This window comes from Drosophila arizonae, chromosome 5, assembly GCF_054131065.1.
Source record: "Drosophila arizonae isolate 15081-1271.41 chromosome 5, UAZ_ARI_1.0, whole genome shotgun sequence".
In the NCBI taxonomy this organism is placed as follows: Eukaryota; Metazoa; Arthropoda; class Insecta; order Diptera; family Drosophilidae; genus Drosophila; species Drosophila arizonae.
This window is the reverse complement of record NC_142925.1, coordinates 21,044,483-21,061,035: the sequence shown is the minus strand read 5'-3', so window position 1 is coordinate 21,061,035 and position 16,553 is coordinate 21,044,483. Positions and strand designations below refer to the sequence as shown.

At 36.2% G+C, this 16,553-nt stretch overlaps 1 protein-coding gene and 1 long non-coding RNA gene across 23 annotated transcripts in view; one reads left to right on the top strand and one right to left on the bottom strand.

Annotated features, from left to right (window-relative positions):
- The window catches only part of sm (heterogeneous nuclear ribonucleoprotein L), a 215,972-nt gene that overhangs the window by 155,094 nt on the left and 44,325 nt on the right, over positions 1 to 16,553 (top strand). The window lies entirely within an intron of this gene.
- LOC108616633 (uncharacterized) lies at positions 8,519 to 9,749 on the bottom strand. Its single transcript, XR_016270330.1, has 2 exons — positions 9,422 to 9,749; positions 8,519 to 9,346 (listed from the first exon to the last, which is right to left on the bottom strand). It is a non-coding gene; the product is annotated as an uncharacterized LOC108616633 (long non-coding RNA).

Below are 16,553 nucleotides of genomic sequence, written 5' to 3'. Positions count from 1 at the left end.
ATATTTATATTTATATTTATATTTATATTTATATTTATATTTATATTTATATTTATATTTATATTTATATTTATATTTATATTTATATTTATATTTATATTTATATTTATATTTATATTTATATTTATATTTATATTTATATTTATATTTATATTTATATTTATATTTATATTTATATTTATATTTATATTTATATTTATGAATTATTTCATTTGGGGTACAGGGTATTCTCTTAGTCTGCCACTCGCTGGCTACTTCTGTGACCTACTCAATTTAATTGCATGCACTGACAGAAGTATTAAGAGAAACACCAAGAACTGCAACTCTTGCTTACTTTTCTGCCCCGCTGCCACGCCCCTTACAGCTATTTGGCTAACAACAAAAAACTTATTCAATTAAACTTTTGCGCGCGACCTAATAGCAAAAGCTTCTAATTTTGTCAGTACTGTTGCTGATGCTGCTGCTGCTGCTGTGGCTGCTCCGGGGCTTCTTTTAGTCGTCCTTCAGCCAAGCCAGGCGAAGCCATGTTAGAAGGGACATCCAACTGTGTGTGGGAGCATAAATTTCATTTTAAATGGAATTTCATTAAAAAATAATATTTGCTGAGCGCAACTTCATTTGTTGCTGCACAACCGCCCGCCCACATGCTGTGCTAGTTGGGTGTGGCACCAGACTGTCAACATATGTGACACGGGTTTTAAATGCTGGCAACCAACACCAGCCAGCGGTTTCGCCCAGTCGCCTCTACCCTCACCTCCCCTTGCAGCCTAGCAGCTGTTGTCCTTCTGCCGTTTCGCCTTCAGCTGCATGCAAATTAGTGCGTTATTATAACATACAGCAGCATTGCAATCTGGCAACTCTGGCTGCCGCACTCTGATATATACTATTGCACTCTTGACTTCTGTGTGCGAGAGTGAGAGAGGGAGAGGGAGAGGGAGTGGAAGAGTAAGGGAACACTTGGCATCCATTTAAACAAAACTATTTCCGGGCCAGACTGATTTATGTGTGCCTTGACTTTTGGCTCATTTGATTAATTTTGTTGCCCCATCGAGGAGGAGGGCATTGCTGCCACATGTTGCCCATGCTCCTAATTGCCCTGGCTCAAATTCCAGTCGAATCTTTCCGCAGGAAGTACTTAGCTTCCAAAATTCCTTTAGCTACTAATGCTATAACCATTTTCCATCCTTTATACTTTGCTTTTAGCAAGCTAATTGAATGGATGCTCAGACAATGCACTCCCAGCAGAGCTTCGCTCAGCTGCCCAGCAATTTGCTTGTGCCTATGCTGCTGTCCCTTCTTCTGCTACTCTATTGTAATTGTTTAAGAGCAACTGCCTTTGAAAATCAACATCTGCTCTCATTGCCTGAAATCTGATTAGAACTCTGTGCTGCATTTAGAGCTAGTAACTGGAGAGTTGATGCAAAATAAGCCATAGATGCAGAATGAGAAAATATATTGTGTTAGATTTGCTAGAGAAAAGTTGGAAAGCAAGTTATTATAGCTTATATACATATTATATGGAAAACCTAAATAATACGATAATAGAAATTTTTGTTTAAAACAATCGGCTTCTCCTATTTTCTAAATTAAAAACAAATATTTGACGGATTTATACAAAGTTAAAAATATGAGACAGACAGAAAAACATTTATTTACAAAAGAGAAAAAAAACTTTGAAAAAAAAAAAATAAATAAATAAAATTAAAAGGTATTTATAAAATGAAAACATAAAATAAAATATATTGGCATTAAAAAATTATATTAAATAATATAAATAAATAATAATAATAATCAAAGCTTTTTTCCTCAACCAACATAAAAACAACATCAACAACATTTTAAAATTATATTAAATAATATATTTACAAAAATATAATAAAAGAAAATCATATCTAATAAATTACAAAATTAATTACAAAGCAAGTTAAAATTTATTTATAAAGAATTATATTTTATAAATATTAATAATAATAATCAAAGCTTTTTCCCTCGAGCAACATAAATAATTTTAAAAAATGAAGAATATATTAAAAAATATATTTACAAAAATATATTTTAAAAAAAATCAAATGAAATAATAAAAAACCAAAACTAATTACAAAACAAGTTAAAGTTTATGAAAATAAAGAATTATATTGTCTAAATATAAATAATAATAATCAAAGTTTTTTCCCTCGAGCAACATAAAAAAAATTAAAAAATATGAAAATTATATTGAATAATATATTTACAAAAATATAATAATAAAAACAAAAAAATCAAATCAAATAAAAAGAAACTAAAACTAATTTCAAAACAAGTTAAAGACATTTTATAAAAATAAAGAATTATATTAAATAAATGTTAATATTAATAATCAAAGCTTTTTCCATCAATTTTTACCTTTTACACCTTCCACATTTTCAGTTAAAATTAAATGGCTCTCCATTTCCATAAGCTATTGTCTAACTGCTTATTTTCCTGCACAGTTCATCTGCCTTGGCCTTACAATTTGGTCTGAACTGATTTGTGCTACGTTGCAGCAAATGTCAATGGCATTGAAATGTGCTCTGTCGATTTATCCTCGTAGCTCCTCGCCTCCCATAAGATTGTGCAATTTGTGAAGTCCTTTGGAATCCGAATCGTCATCCTCAAATGATATGCAACAGTTTCGCTTGCTGCTGATTTTGGCTTTTGTGCAATTTCTTGTAAATTTAATTTCCTGTTTTACATTTCTGCTCACTCTGCCTGACTACGTGAGCTGCTGTCAGCCGAGCGAGATAGACACCGAGTGAGTGAGAGAGATGCTCTCCATCTTGCTCTATTTAGTAGCTATTTAGCTGCCTAGCTGCTCTGTCGCCAATTGTTGACATTTCATTGGCTGTCTTTTTTGGGCTTTACTTAGTATTAGTATTCAGTTCTTGGCATTCGCATTCGCATTCGCATTCGCATTTGCATTTGCCTTCGCATTTGCACACTTTTGTCTTCATCATGATGATGATGATGTTTACATTTCGTATGCAGCATTAATTTCCTCATTCGTTCGAATTACACAACGTTCTCCCCGCACACACACACACACACACACACATTTCACTATTCTATTTCTTTTCTCTTACGGGCGGCTCTCAATGTTCCACGTACTCGAATATATTTTCTATGAATTTCGAATTTAATTAGTTTTTCATTCATTTAAAAACTCGAATGTGCCTAATTGGCAATTAGTGCTGAGTTTAACTCAGTTATTTGATATAGCCGTAAAACTCTTGAAATTTGCTCTTACCAAATCAATTTGAAATGAAAATTACTCAGCACAATATATATATACATGTATATATAGTATATATGATGCATATATATATATATATATGTGTGTATCATCTATATGTAGGACAACACACAAAGAAAGCTGAACCGAAATATTGTGCAAAAATGCTTTTTGCCTCTAAATGAGACGTGAATTTGATGTCTGCGTCTCGAGCGCAGCGTGCGGGGCGGGGCACAGTCAGCATCAAGGCAAACTAATTGATTTTAAAATAAATAATGACTAATCACCACCTGCAAAATAGCAGCCGGCCACAAATAGTACAGTTTTCTAGTATTCTAGGTGAATTGTATAAATACCCTGACATGGTAAAATGTGCCTGCCTTTAGCAAAGTAGTAAAGTATAATTTCTTTAAGTAACTGTACATTTTCTAAATTGATTAGCTTACAGGGCATTTACTAGTCGTCTACACCCTTTGATGCCTTTGCTATTTCGCTTCTCAATACTTCATCTATATACACCTGCACTTTCCGCTGCCTTCGCCCAAGCTCATATACCACCATCAATTTCGATATACCTTAAATGTCGACACGGGTTAGCTTACCCTTTACTTTCAACCTACCACCCTTTGCTCTCTGCATACAGTTATCCCTTACCCCGCTGGAAAACGCGCTTCCCTTTTCACCTGCTTCTGCAGGTTTACTCAGTTTCCCATTCATTCGCGCTCACAGCTTGATTAATTGAAATTTCACTCACTGTCAAGGTGTGTGTTATTCTCTGTCTCTCTCACTTACTCTCTTTCTCTCTCGCTCTCTGTAAACTAAAGTGTTGGCGTTTGCTAGTTGCTGGGGAAAACAGTTTGGGAAATTAATTGAGTGCGCTAATTTTGGCAAAAGGGTTTTCTTAATTGATGACGTGCCCTCTGTATGCTGCTCACGAACTAGTTCCATGAACCAAAACTGAATTTTCCAAACTAATGAATAATGCTTTAGGTTAAACGAATTCAGCGGTTCAAATGATGTTAACATTTACGATCTAAAAAACTTGTGTTGCAATTAAAACATTTTAATTGTTATTTATTAAACGACGGAGATTATTTAAAATAAAATTTATCGTTGCTCACGAAATTATTATAGTAAATTTTGTTGTTACTATTAATAATATATTATTTATTATTTTATTATTATTTATTATTTTAATTTAATCAGATTTAAAGAAATCTCTTCACATAAAATTAACTCATTGTATTTGGTTACTTCATAATTTAAAAATTATTTTCCGCAAATAAATATATTTATATACATATATGTATTTACGGAATGCATACTTTTCTGTTGCTTTCGAAATGATTTTGAAAATGTTTTCATCAATGATGCGTGGGCTGTTTGCAATAGCATTTCCACTCTCTGTACGTATGTCTGCGGTAATTGCGTTTTAAGTGGCATTTTGGCAGAATGAATAATGCGCGAAAATCTGCGGATATCGCTGGCAGAGACAAAGCCATTTAGCCCCCAACGGTCATGTGGGGATCTTCAATAGATTTCTCATATGCCATCGTATAGGTTGAGAAATCGAAATCAATTTAATTTAAAATTTGTTGTTTAAATTGATATCCAGCTGTTGGACGTCAGTGAGTGAATGAGTTGACTAGGTCAGAGTGCTCTATAATGATAAATTATCAGCTCTAAGGCTATTTTATGGCTGAATTCTGAAAATAAGCTGAATGAATTAAAGTCTGTCTTACCTCTTACATCTCTGTTCTATAGGTCTTAGAATATTATGTCTGGTATAGTCTATTAAGTACACAAAACTCAACTACCTTCCATAACATCTTCGTTTATTACTTCAACACCCATTACAGGGTATTATATTCTATACAAATGCTAAAAATATACTGTATACGAATAGTTGAGCTGCAAAACGTAATGAAGCAGAAATCTAAATTACACTCCTACTGTTTTCTTGGCTAGAGCCACAGTTGAGCAAACAAACACCCACATACGCTGTAATCATCTGGCAACCACCTGCCCCGACTGCTCTCTGGACCGCGTTCAAGTGAAGCGTTGCCGTTGCCTCTGCTGCAGGATACACACAGCGCACAGACAGCATAAAAAGCTGGCAGCGAACTTTGTTTGGCTTGTGCCAATATTCAAAAACTGATTTTCATATGTCTTTTAAGTTTATTTGCGCTCAAGCGTAGCAGCCAGCAGCCAGTAACAGCGCCCACCCTCCAGAGCACGCCCCTTCTGGTGCTGGGTGCTGCGACCGTTAGGCAGAATCTGCTTCTGCCCTCTGGCGTGCTCTTATCAATTTCTGCACACGCATAAAAGTTGTTGTTGCCGGTTTCTTTTAACTTTTTTTATTGGCCGGAATTAAATTCGCTCTTAAAGACAGGCACGCACAAACACACATATACACACAAACACCAATACACATAAACATATATGAAATAGATACTACGTTGAGTTTAGCTGATGCGCCTGTGCCAACTTTTTCTGTTTTTTTTTTTTTTACTTTTTTTTTAAAGCGATTTTGAATGCAAATTTTATTGGCACGAGAAGAGGCTGGCAGAGCGATAGGCAGAGGAGATCCTGTCTCTCTTGGCTGGGGAATCGTTTCCTGCAGGAGCTCCGACTTCATGTGCATGCAGATTAAAATCAATTCAATTTGTGCTGCAAGCGAAGTAAAAGTGGTAATCATTTCGATTCGGCTCTTTGTTTTCGTTGCTCTCATCTCTTCTGGTCCACCCCCAACCCACCTCTCGCTTTACACGCTCCCCTCGCTTTGTACTTTACATAATGAGATTTTAAACAAGTGCGCGTGAGTGTGTGTGTGTGTGTGTGTGTTGTACATTTGGAATGTTGGCCACAAATTTCGACAGCAGCTTAGGAACTCGCATACTTTTACATATGTTTGGCAAATTTGCTTTTAAGAGCGCCTTTAGATAGTCAAACAGAGAACAAGAGTGTTTTGCATCTAAGTATTCCCACAATGATGTCTGGAGATTTTCAAGAATTTCTGTGACTCCCGATGTACCTAATTCGATGCCATAACAATTAACAAACTACTGATGCGAGCGCACACACACACACATACAAGCAAATGCTTTTATTTCAATCGAATTTAAGTACTGTAAAGTAACCATGTTTTGCAGAGCATTGCAAAGTAGTGGCACGTATTGAAGCGAGAAGCAAAGCAAGAAGCGATGCGAGACGTAAAGCGAGAAAGCTAAACCATAAAGTGCTAACCGCAACATGTGTTTTTTCATGCGATGATCAGTCAAAAGCTGTCTGAAAGGAAGCGAACCGAGAAGCGTTTGTGGGATAGCTCTGATGATAATAAAGACAATTAAACGGAAATATTAAGAGCTCTTAATGGAGCACAGATGAAACGATTTCTAGCTTAAAGACTTAACTTAGAAATGTAGGCAAAACTAAAAGGAAAAATTGAGAACAATTTAAATAAGTAAAAAGCATTTATAAAAACATCTGAAAATACTAAGATAAGCAAAAAGAAATAAAATTATTACGAAGAAGCAAAAAATGAATCAAGTTTCATTTTCATTGCTTCTCTCTTATTATTTCTCTTCTTGCTTCATTTAGTAAATACTCTCTCACAATTTCTTCGTTTATTCTATAACTTCTTTATGGATTTCTTTCAACAATTTCTTAGATTTTGCTTCGCAGTTGCTGCTCTCACTTTTGCCACTTCCTCCTCGAGCAAAAAATTCAATCTATTTGCGTTGTGCTTTACTTTCGTATTGATTGCTGTTTTCCTGGATTTCCATTTACATTTATTCACATTTGGCTTGCCCACTTACATGACCATAGCAAAAGTCAATTACACGCCCCAAAAATGGCGTGAAAATTTCCACCACATCGGCTATTCCATTCCATTTCCATCACATCGCAGGCAATCAGCAAATTAAAAACTAGCTGAAATTGTTGCATCATTTCAATGAAATGAACAAAGGCAAATGGCGAATGGCGGATAGCAACTGCGGCTTATCGACTTGCAGTTCCCACTGGAGAAGTGCAGCCGCTTGAAGGCTCGAGAGATTTCTGCCATTTATTAAAATCGCTGACACATATGGCTAGAAGGGGGCGTGGGTAGCGGAGGACGCGAGGCTTGCAGCTTTGGGCTGTGGCTGAGCTCGTAGTCTGACAAGGCATGGCTGCTGCAGCTGACACAAAAATATTTCATAAACATTGCGACGACAAGAACGACGCAATTAAATATGAAAGCGAGCACCGCAACCTAAGGCTCTTTGCAATACCCTAACATGGGTAGGGTATATGAAGAAGAGAAGAGGCTTATATTCATATTGATGTTTGAATTATATATAAACGTTTCTAATGTAGCTAATCTGCTTCATGATAATTTGTATATTCACTTTGTGATTTTCACTAAATATATGGGAATAATATTCCCATTGCTAAACGTCTAGGGTATTTAGTTTTTATGCTCTGTTGGTTCACTCTGAACTTGTTCTCTTTCATATTTGATAGCCCGCAGGCGTAGCGTAGCAATAAATTTGCACGTGCACACGAAATATTGTTGGCTACCTGGTTATACACACTATCTTGTTCCCTCTCTCCAACTCTCTCTATCATTCACTCTCTCTCTCTCTCTCGCTGTTTATCGAGTGGAGAGTCTTAACTTGTACAGTTGCCAAGCAAAGTCAAATGAATGCGGCTAATTGAAATTTCGTAAGCTGTGTGTACAGCACACGGCGTATACGTAATTAGTCAACTCTGAGCGTAAAACATACGATTCCTTTTTGCATAATTTTTCAACACTCGGCAAGCATAAATCACGCATACGCCACGTTATGCGCGGCACATTTATTGATTTATGTGCGCCCAGATATTCACGCTGCAATTTTTAAGTAACTTTTATTATGACAAACGTCGCTGTTGGCTGTTGCTGCCATCCTACGGCCTACGTGGCATCTGTTCGGCGCTTCATTTATTTTTTATTTTCTTTCTTTTTGTATTCCCGCTTTTTTTCGATTCGCCCAACTTTGGTGAGGAGAAGTTTCTGGCCGCATTGGCTGAGCATTTGATAAATGTTGTGCTATAAAATGGACACTTAATGGAGCATGGAGCAGCGCGATATATTGGCGGAGCAACGCGGCAATTAAGTAGTATAGCGAACACTTCCCGAGAGATCGAAGACTTTAATGAAACATAACGTAGAGATAGAGATAGAGATAGAGATAGAGATAGAGATAGAGATAAAGATAGAGATAGAGATAGAGATAGAGATAGAGATAGAGATAGATTGAGATTCTTTATTAAATGTATTCAATTCATAGATAATTCTAAATGCCGCCGTTTTTTTTTTTTTTTTTTTTTTTTTTTTTAACTTTATTTTCGTCTTTTTTTTGGCGTAGTGGAAGTCTTATTCTTATGAGGACGATAAGGTACTAAACGTCTCAATGGCTTCGGCTCAATAACAGATATATCTCTACCTGGGTCATATCTGTAGGCATAACATTTCAGGTGTGCGTTTTCAATTAAACAAATATAACTGTGAAGTCCATCGTATTTAGTATTATCTTCAGTAATTGTAATCGGTTTCTGAATTCCAGTATTGGAAACAAAAGTTGGTTGTTTCGTTGTAGTAATATTTGCGGGTGCCAGAAACCTTGCATACTCTAAGTAATCTGGGTCTGGGCCGTTTTCGTCTGGCTTATCGGTTTGTTCATCCGTAACAGCGTTGTAGGCATCGTCGCCATAGGCCTCATCAGAATATTGTAAGTCACCATAATTATTATTAGCTGTGATATCACCTCGATTACTCTGATTTTTGCAATAATTAATCTGAAATATGTCGGTTGAACTGTTATCCTCACACCATTTCACCATTTGCCATAGCATTTCCTTAATCGTCTTGCCTGAAAAAATCGACTTTGTCACATTTTTGGTAATATCCGTAATTACTTGAGAGCTGAGAGCTTTTCCATAATTGTACAACTCCATCTGCTTAACAATGACCTCTGTGGTAGCCAAAATAGCCGTTTGGTACAAAGCCTCCTTGTCGGGTAAATTGATAGCCATTACCATCGAAGTCCATACTGTAAGGTGGAGTACCAGATGCTGCAGAGGAGAAACAAATAAAATTAAAATTAACAAAAGTGTCTCAATATCCATTTTAATATTTTCTATATTTACCATTCCGATTAAGATTTTCTGTTAAGATATTGTTGTTATTTTGCCCCTGCTTGAAATGAATTTGAGAAGAGAATGAGTTAAGAAAAGTGTTTTTGAAGCGCCTCAAACCGAATTCGCTAAGCTAATTAACTAGAAATTCGACATGGCTCAGTCAGATTTGCAAACCATACAATAAATTATATATTTATTTATTATTATTATTATATTTTGGATTATTGCAAATCTTTTGACTGCAGCCTTGTCAAAAAGTTTCAGCATTCCCTGACATTGACCTCGCTGCCAATGCGAAAGTCAATTGTTTTACCAGCACCCGCTGGTAGTGCGAATATCGAAAAGAATAACAAAAATATCTGAAAATGCAATTAATGAAAACTATTTTGTTTTCCTCTGTTCAGATCGAATCGTATCGAATCGATTCGAATGCGATTGAATTGTATTGGCGCTGGCCTCCTGGTCTACATCATAAATATAATATTTAGCAGTGCAAAAGCAATTTTCGTATTTCGAAATGCTCGCGTTCGTTGCTTGTGTTTATAAATTGAATATATGATATTGCTATCAACAAGAGCTCTAGCTCTTGTTCTCGAATACCCTATAGAAAACGGACTGATCTCTGCTAACTTGGCGCTGCTAGCAAATAGACTTAGGAGACTTTGGTATATGAATGGAATAGGCAAAATAAATAATGAAAATCAATATTCATTTTGTATAATGATAATATATATTTATTATGTATTATATATTGATTATATTGATATGTTTAGTTGGTACATCTTAGTCGCATTTAAAATTGTCATCCAGCTATTTCAATGAAAATTTTCACACAAATAAAATTGGCAAATTATGCAAGGGTTCAGGTCTCTCTCGCACATTTGTTTATTTGTCTATTTGTTTACTTGCGGCAAAGCAAATATGCAGCAGACACTTAAATCGCATTGATGTATGCTAAGTTTTTCTATATATATATAAGTGTATATTTATACATTTTAAATATATATATTCAATTATCTATATATATAAAAGAAAGTTGTGTAAAAGTGAAGACCGCTTATAACTTGATTTGGGCTGAACCAATTTTCATGGTTTTTGATTTGTTGGATTTGTCTCCGCAACGAGTTTAGTATAGGGTCTTAAAAATACTGAAAAAATTTGCCGAATACTTGAAAAACGCGGTTTTTTCCCCAAATGTTCCAATTTTTTTTATACCCAGTAGGCTTGGTAACAGTGACAGTTTTGACAATAGTGTAGAAGTAAATAAACAAATGTAGTCAGTCAGTCTACGGTCTCCTGACCTCGAGCAGACCTGACTATTCAAAAAAAAAAAAAAAAAAAAAAAAAAAAAAAAAAAAAATTTCAAATCAAAAGGAAAAATATTTCAAATCAAAAATCTGCAAAAAATCAAAAGATTAAAACCTGACTGTTCAAAAAATAAATAAAAAATTAAAAATTCGAAATTAAAAAAAAAAAAAAGGTAATTATTAAAAAGTGTATTTTTGGCTTTTTATATTTTCGGACTTTTAAACTTTATAAATATTTCAAATCAAAAATCTGCAAAAATTAAAAAAAAAATCAAAAGATTAAAACCTAACAATCAAAAATAAATAAAAAATTCAAAATTCAAAATTCGAAATTAAAAAAAAAAAAGTTAATTATTAAAAATTGTATTTTTGGACTTTTACAAAAGCTAAATATCTCGAAAGTTCAGGTATTTGTTTGTCTCAAACATAAATTTGTGTAAATTATTTATATTTATATTTCTCGATTGTTTTATATGGTTTTGTGCGAGGGCAGAATTACTATTAATAAAAATGCCGCGTCCTAGAAGATCTAATCTTTCCCGGCGGACCCATAATGCAATTAGGCTACGGAATACCGCGAGTCAATTATCTGACGAAGAACGAGAAAGGCGCCGCGTTAGTACCCAGCAAAGAAGGGCCTTAATTCGTGCTTCTCAAAGAGAGGCAGCCCGTGAAACGGCAATAAGAAATGGTTCAAGGATTGATTTGAATCGAGCAGCGTTTCGATATGATTGTACCATTGACTACAGCTTGAATCGTTTAGTTTGCATTGGTCCAATGGACGTTGTTTGCTAGCATTGTGGCGCATTGAAGTTTGCTGGTGAAACGCCCGGTTTGTGCTGCCTTAGTGGTAAAGTGACATTGCCATTAGCGGTCACCATAGCCATTGCGTTCCCTGCTTTATGGCGAAACACTAGAATCACGACATTTTCTAGCGAACACTCAAAAATACAATGCCTGTTTCCAAATGACATAATTTGGGGCGGAAAATATTGGAGACGGATATTTAAGGTAATTTACGTTAAAAATTTTATTTTCTATGACTGCCAAAAAAAAATTTTGAATAATGTAGTTTGTTAGATTTCTGTAAATAGTGTTTGTAAATATAACTATAACTATGGCTTTGAATTTAAAGATTCAAGGCCAGATTTGCCATCGCATTGGATCATTGCAACCTATTGAAGATGAAAAATTCTTGCAAATATACTTCATGGGCAATATGGAAGAACAACTTGACCGGCGTCAAGAAATGAACACAGCTATGAAAAGAGCAATTCTCCATGATTTGCATGCTTAGAAATTTAAACCAACCAAAACTGTGCAATGGAACGCGTTTGGTGATAAGAAAACTGATGAGCAATGTGATTCACGCGTTGATACTCAAAGGAAAATTTAAAGATGAGGAAGTTCTTATTCCTAGGATTCCGATGAGCTCAACAGATATGCCCTTTGAATTTAAACGAATTCAATTCCCGCTTCGTCTTGCCTTCGCCATGACGATCAACAAGTCACAGGGCCAATCTTTGACTATTTGTGGCCTCAATCTAGAAAATGCGTGTTTTTCTCATGGTCAATTGTACGTGGCATGCTCACGTGTTGGCAAACGATCCGCATTATTTGTTCTTGCACCCGACCAAAAAACGAAGAATGTCGTTTACAACAAGGTGCTTGAATGAAAATCCGATTAATAAATTTATCAGTGTATCCCAGCCTGAACAACATAGCTTTCAACAATTTTTTACCTAGAAATAATATAGAGGGCAATGCAACGTTTGCCGGGCCAGCTAGTATGTTATAAATAATCTATAATATATGAGTGCATTTTGAGCTAGCGAAATATTTGTGTGTTTGTTAAATGACATTTTCAGAAACGGCTCTTGGCAATATTTCCATTTGCATTTTCGAATGTCACGAAAAATATTTATGCATATTCCTAGTTCTGTTTGTGCAATGAATGTATTAATTTAAGCTGACAGCAAGCTGATTGCAAAATATTTATGCACAGATTTATTCACGCGACTTGTGCGATAAACCATTATGAGACTTTTAACGCATTTGTCTGCTCGTTTGTTGGTTTGCAATGGGGTGGACATTAGCAGGAGGCGTGTGTAATAAATGAGTGTATTTCACATCAAATAATATAGTTGAGGCAAATGTGATTAATGATATAAGGTGAAATATTTATGTGAGTGCTAAATGAGGGAACTTTTGTGTATTGGATTGAAAAAGAGCTAATGCTAAAATAATTAATACCCTAAATACTCAAAAAGGAACCGGAAATACGGAATACCTTTTCCTGTCCATTCTCTCTCTCTCTCCATATCCTTTCTTTTACTGTTTCACTCTATTTTCGTTTTCATTTAGTTACGACTTTGTTTTTTTTTTTTTTTTTTTTCGACTTACCAACTGTGCCCCAAGCAGAGCTTACATAAGAAATTCGTCTAGGAGTTTAACAACAATTTCCTGGCTGATATTTTCACTTTTCTTGCAACATGTGACAGTTATGAGGGGGGAGGAGCTGGTTGAAAAGGAGTTGACTCTAGCCCAAAGGCCATAGCCAGCAAAGATAAACGTGTGTGTGTGAAAGTTTACAAGAGTTTGTCATGCAATTAGAGCAACATGCGACTAAAAGTGGACAGCTCTGGGAAACTCGCGACTGGCGGCTGGCTAGGCAAAATGCGTTTCTCACAACGAGAAAATCAAGTTTTCCAATCTGGCTGTCGCTGATGCCGATGCCGATGCCGATGCTGATGCTGATGCTGGTGCAAATAAAAGCAACAATCAGCCAGGCAAAAGTGGTTTTCGCCAATTGAACATGTTTGCTGCTCCTGCTGGCTGTTGTTGCCGCTGCTGCAAACGAAATCGAAATCAATTTCGGGCTATGTGCGCGTGTCCATTCATGGAGCCATTGAACCGCGCTCATCAAAGCCAATGGCCATAACCCAAGTCTCTCTCCAGCTTATATAAGCCAACAGAGAGCGAGGGGCGCTTCATGACTTTATTTTTTGTTTATTTTCGTTCGTCGCTGCTCACAGCGAAATGTGCGTAAGACTTGCAAGGCAAGGAAAACAAAATCAAAGTCAAAACATTGTTGCAGCGAAAGTTGCCCTAGCCCCCGCACACATAGTTTGAGAAAGACAGACTGAGAAGGATAGAGTGAAAGAGAGAGAGAGAGAGAGGGTGGGCAGAAGTAGAGGATATGTGGCCATTGCCATGATACTGATAGCTCTTGGTCATAAATGTCGCTGCTTGCCATATAAAAAGCAAAGCGTAGCAATTGCGCCAAGTGGACGTGGACAAAAAGGAAGCGAAGTGTAACCAGTGTTGGATAACATGCACAGATTTTCAGCTTAGCAAATGGGGAAATAACATTTTATACACATATATGAAACTTTGTCAGCGTTTGGCGCTTTAAATTGTTGAAAACCAATTTTAACTTTTTACTATGTATGAAAAATAAAAACAAATATGATGAAAATAAATGACTTAGATATATGGAAGTAAAATATATATGTATAAAAATAGCAGAAAACAGTATATATATACACTATAAGCAATATAAAATATTTTTAAAATTCATACAAATATTAATTTTAACTTTTAGAAATATTTTATATAAAATTTTTGTTTTAAATTTCGTTTAAGAAACTTTCTTAGTTGAGCTAAATATCTAAATAATTTTCTTTTTATTCTATGACTATAAATATTTGTGCTCAGCTGTTTCGTTAACCTTGTTGAGCAGTGTTTAGACCTAGAAAAATATATAATTAAAATACACAAAAGAATTTTTAGAATACCAGACGCACGAATTACAACAGAAAATAATTTTAAACTAATTAAATTGAGGCACAGTGACTAGAATGTGTGTTGCCTGTATAATGTCTTAGTTCTGGCAGTATCTATATGTGTGCATGCGTGTGTGTGTGTGTGTGTGTGCTCACCATAAATATGCCAAAATAACAATGGTCTATTCCGGCTGTCTGCCTTACCTTACCTACCGCTCCCCCTCAGCTTGCATTATACTGACAGGCAAATCTAATAAGCATAATGAATGAAGCAGCAGCCGAGAGGATAGGCCAGGGGCGGGGGGCCACCAGCTGAGTTTCTGTTTTCGCTCAACGTGTTGAACTTGTGCTGTCACCTGTAAAGGCAATGACAACACCGTCTCCCCCCGCCCCGCTGCGCCCCCCTCGCTAGAGCAGAGCAACGTCGAGCGGCAGAGCCATGTGGCGCATAGTTACAAATATCTTGGCTGAAATTCACACCGCAGAGATACTTCGCCTGGTGTCTGTCTATTTAATTAATTTATATATTAGATACACTTCATTAAAAATGTTTTCAGATATGTTGCTTTGACCATTGTGCTTTCGCGCGTTGCTTTTGTTCTGTCTGCTCGACGTATTTGTTGATTGAGCGGCACAAATGTGCGACACCAAAAGGAAACAGAAAACAAAAGCCAAACTACTCGTGTGTATCTGTGTGTGTGTATGTGTGTGCGTATCTGAAAGATACACTCGTATCGCCTGACTGCCTAATGGCTTGTAAGTGATCTATGTGCCGCCTGTGGGCATATTTTGCGTTTTGGCCAAACCGCCTTACATAATTCATCATCAACGAATTGCTTCCTTCCTTCTTCCAAAACAAAACAAAAACGAAAATGGAAAACAAGTGACACTTGCACCGCTGACCCACTCGAATAAGGCTTTTCGTCGTCGTGCCTGTTGTCAGCTCCTCACTTAAAGCAGTCGACGAGATGCCAACAAACATCTGCTCTCTCGCTCGCACCGCCTGCTTTGGCCAGCAATTAACGCACTTTGAGCTACATAAACTGGGTCAAGTGTGTTTCTGTGGGTGGCGCTTGTTGGTTGAAGGTTCGGTGAAGTGCTCGGCACTTCGTAGTCGTCTAATGAAATGCATTTCAGTTCTCATTAGGCAGGCCATTTTGTGATTTAAACATGAAGGCCTAAAACACTGTGAGAAAGGTGTGTGTGGGAGTGTGAGTGTGTATTTGTTTAGGGAAGTACAGCCGATAAGTCGAAAATTCAGCCATTTGAGATTACAGCGAGCTAAGTTTAAATCAGCTGTGCAAAATTTCTAAGCTAAGCTTGGTCGTATATCGAATGGAAAGGGTTTTCCGAATAAACTACAACGGATATGGACTTCCTCCTTCAGGAAGTATATGAAACTCAAAGAAATGTTTTTTTATATTATTATAGAAGCTTGAAGCTTGAGTATGCTTCAATGCTTAATTTATTCAGGGGTCAGCTATGACACAATGAAATATTTAATATTTCTTTTGTTTTACAATGAAAATTTTGAGAGAAAACCTCGATATGAGTTTCTTAAGGAAATATTTCAGTTAGATATATCATTTCTACATAATCTTTCAATATTCCATCACCGACTCCTGCTCTTTAATGTCAACGCTGACCAATGTTGACCAACCTGTTTATGCCACGTAAAAGCGTTCTTTCTAGCAGTAAATATAAATGCTGGTAAAGTGCTTTTTCTTTTGTGTGTGCTTTAACAACACCCACAAATACTCACACACACACACCTTTTGACCCCAACGAACCCGAGTATATATGTATGTGCACACAGGTACACTTCTTTAGTCCGCAACGCTCTCTCTCTCTCTCTCTCTCTCTCTCTCTCTCTCTCTCTCTCTTACTCTCTGACTCTCCTCTACTCTGTTAATGTTGCATACAATTAAAGGGCATCTCTCATCCTGTGTTTGTTGTTGTTTTCTTCTTGTAATGCGCTGGCACTTAATGCAATTTTGATGTTTTTGCGTCACCTGCTGTTGATTTGCAGCAACAGCAACAACAACGACT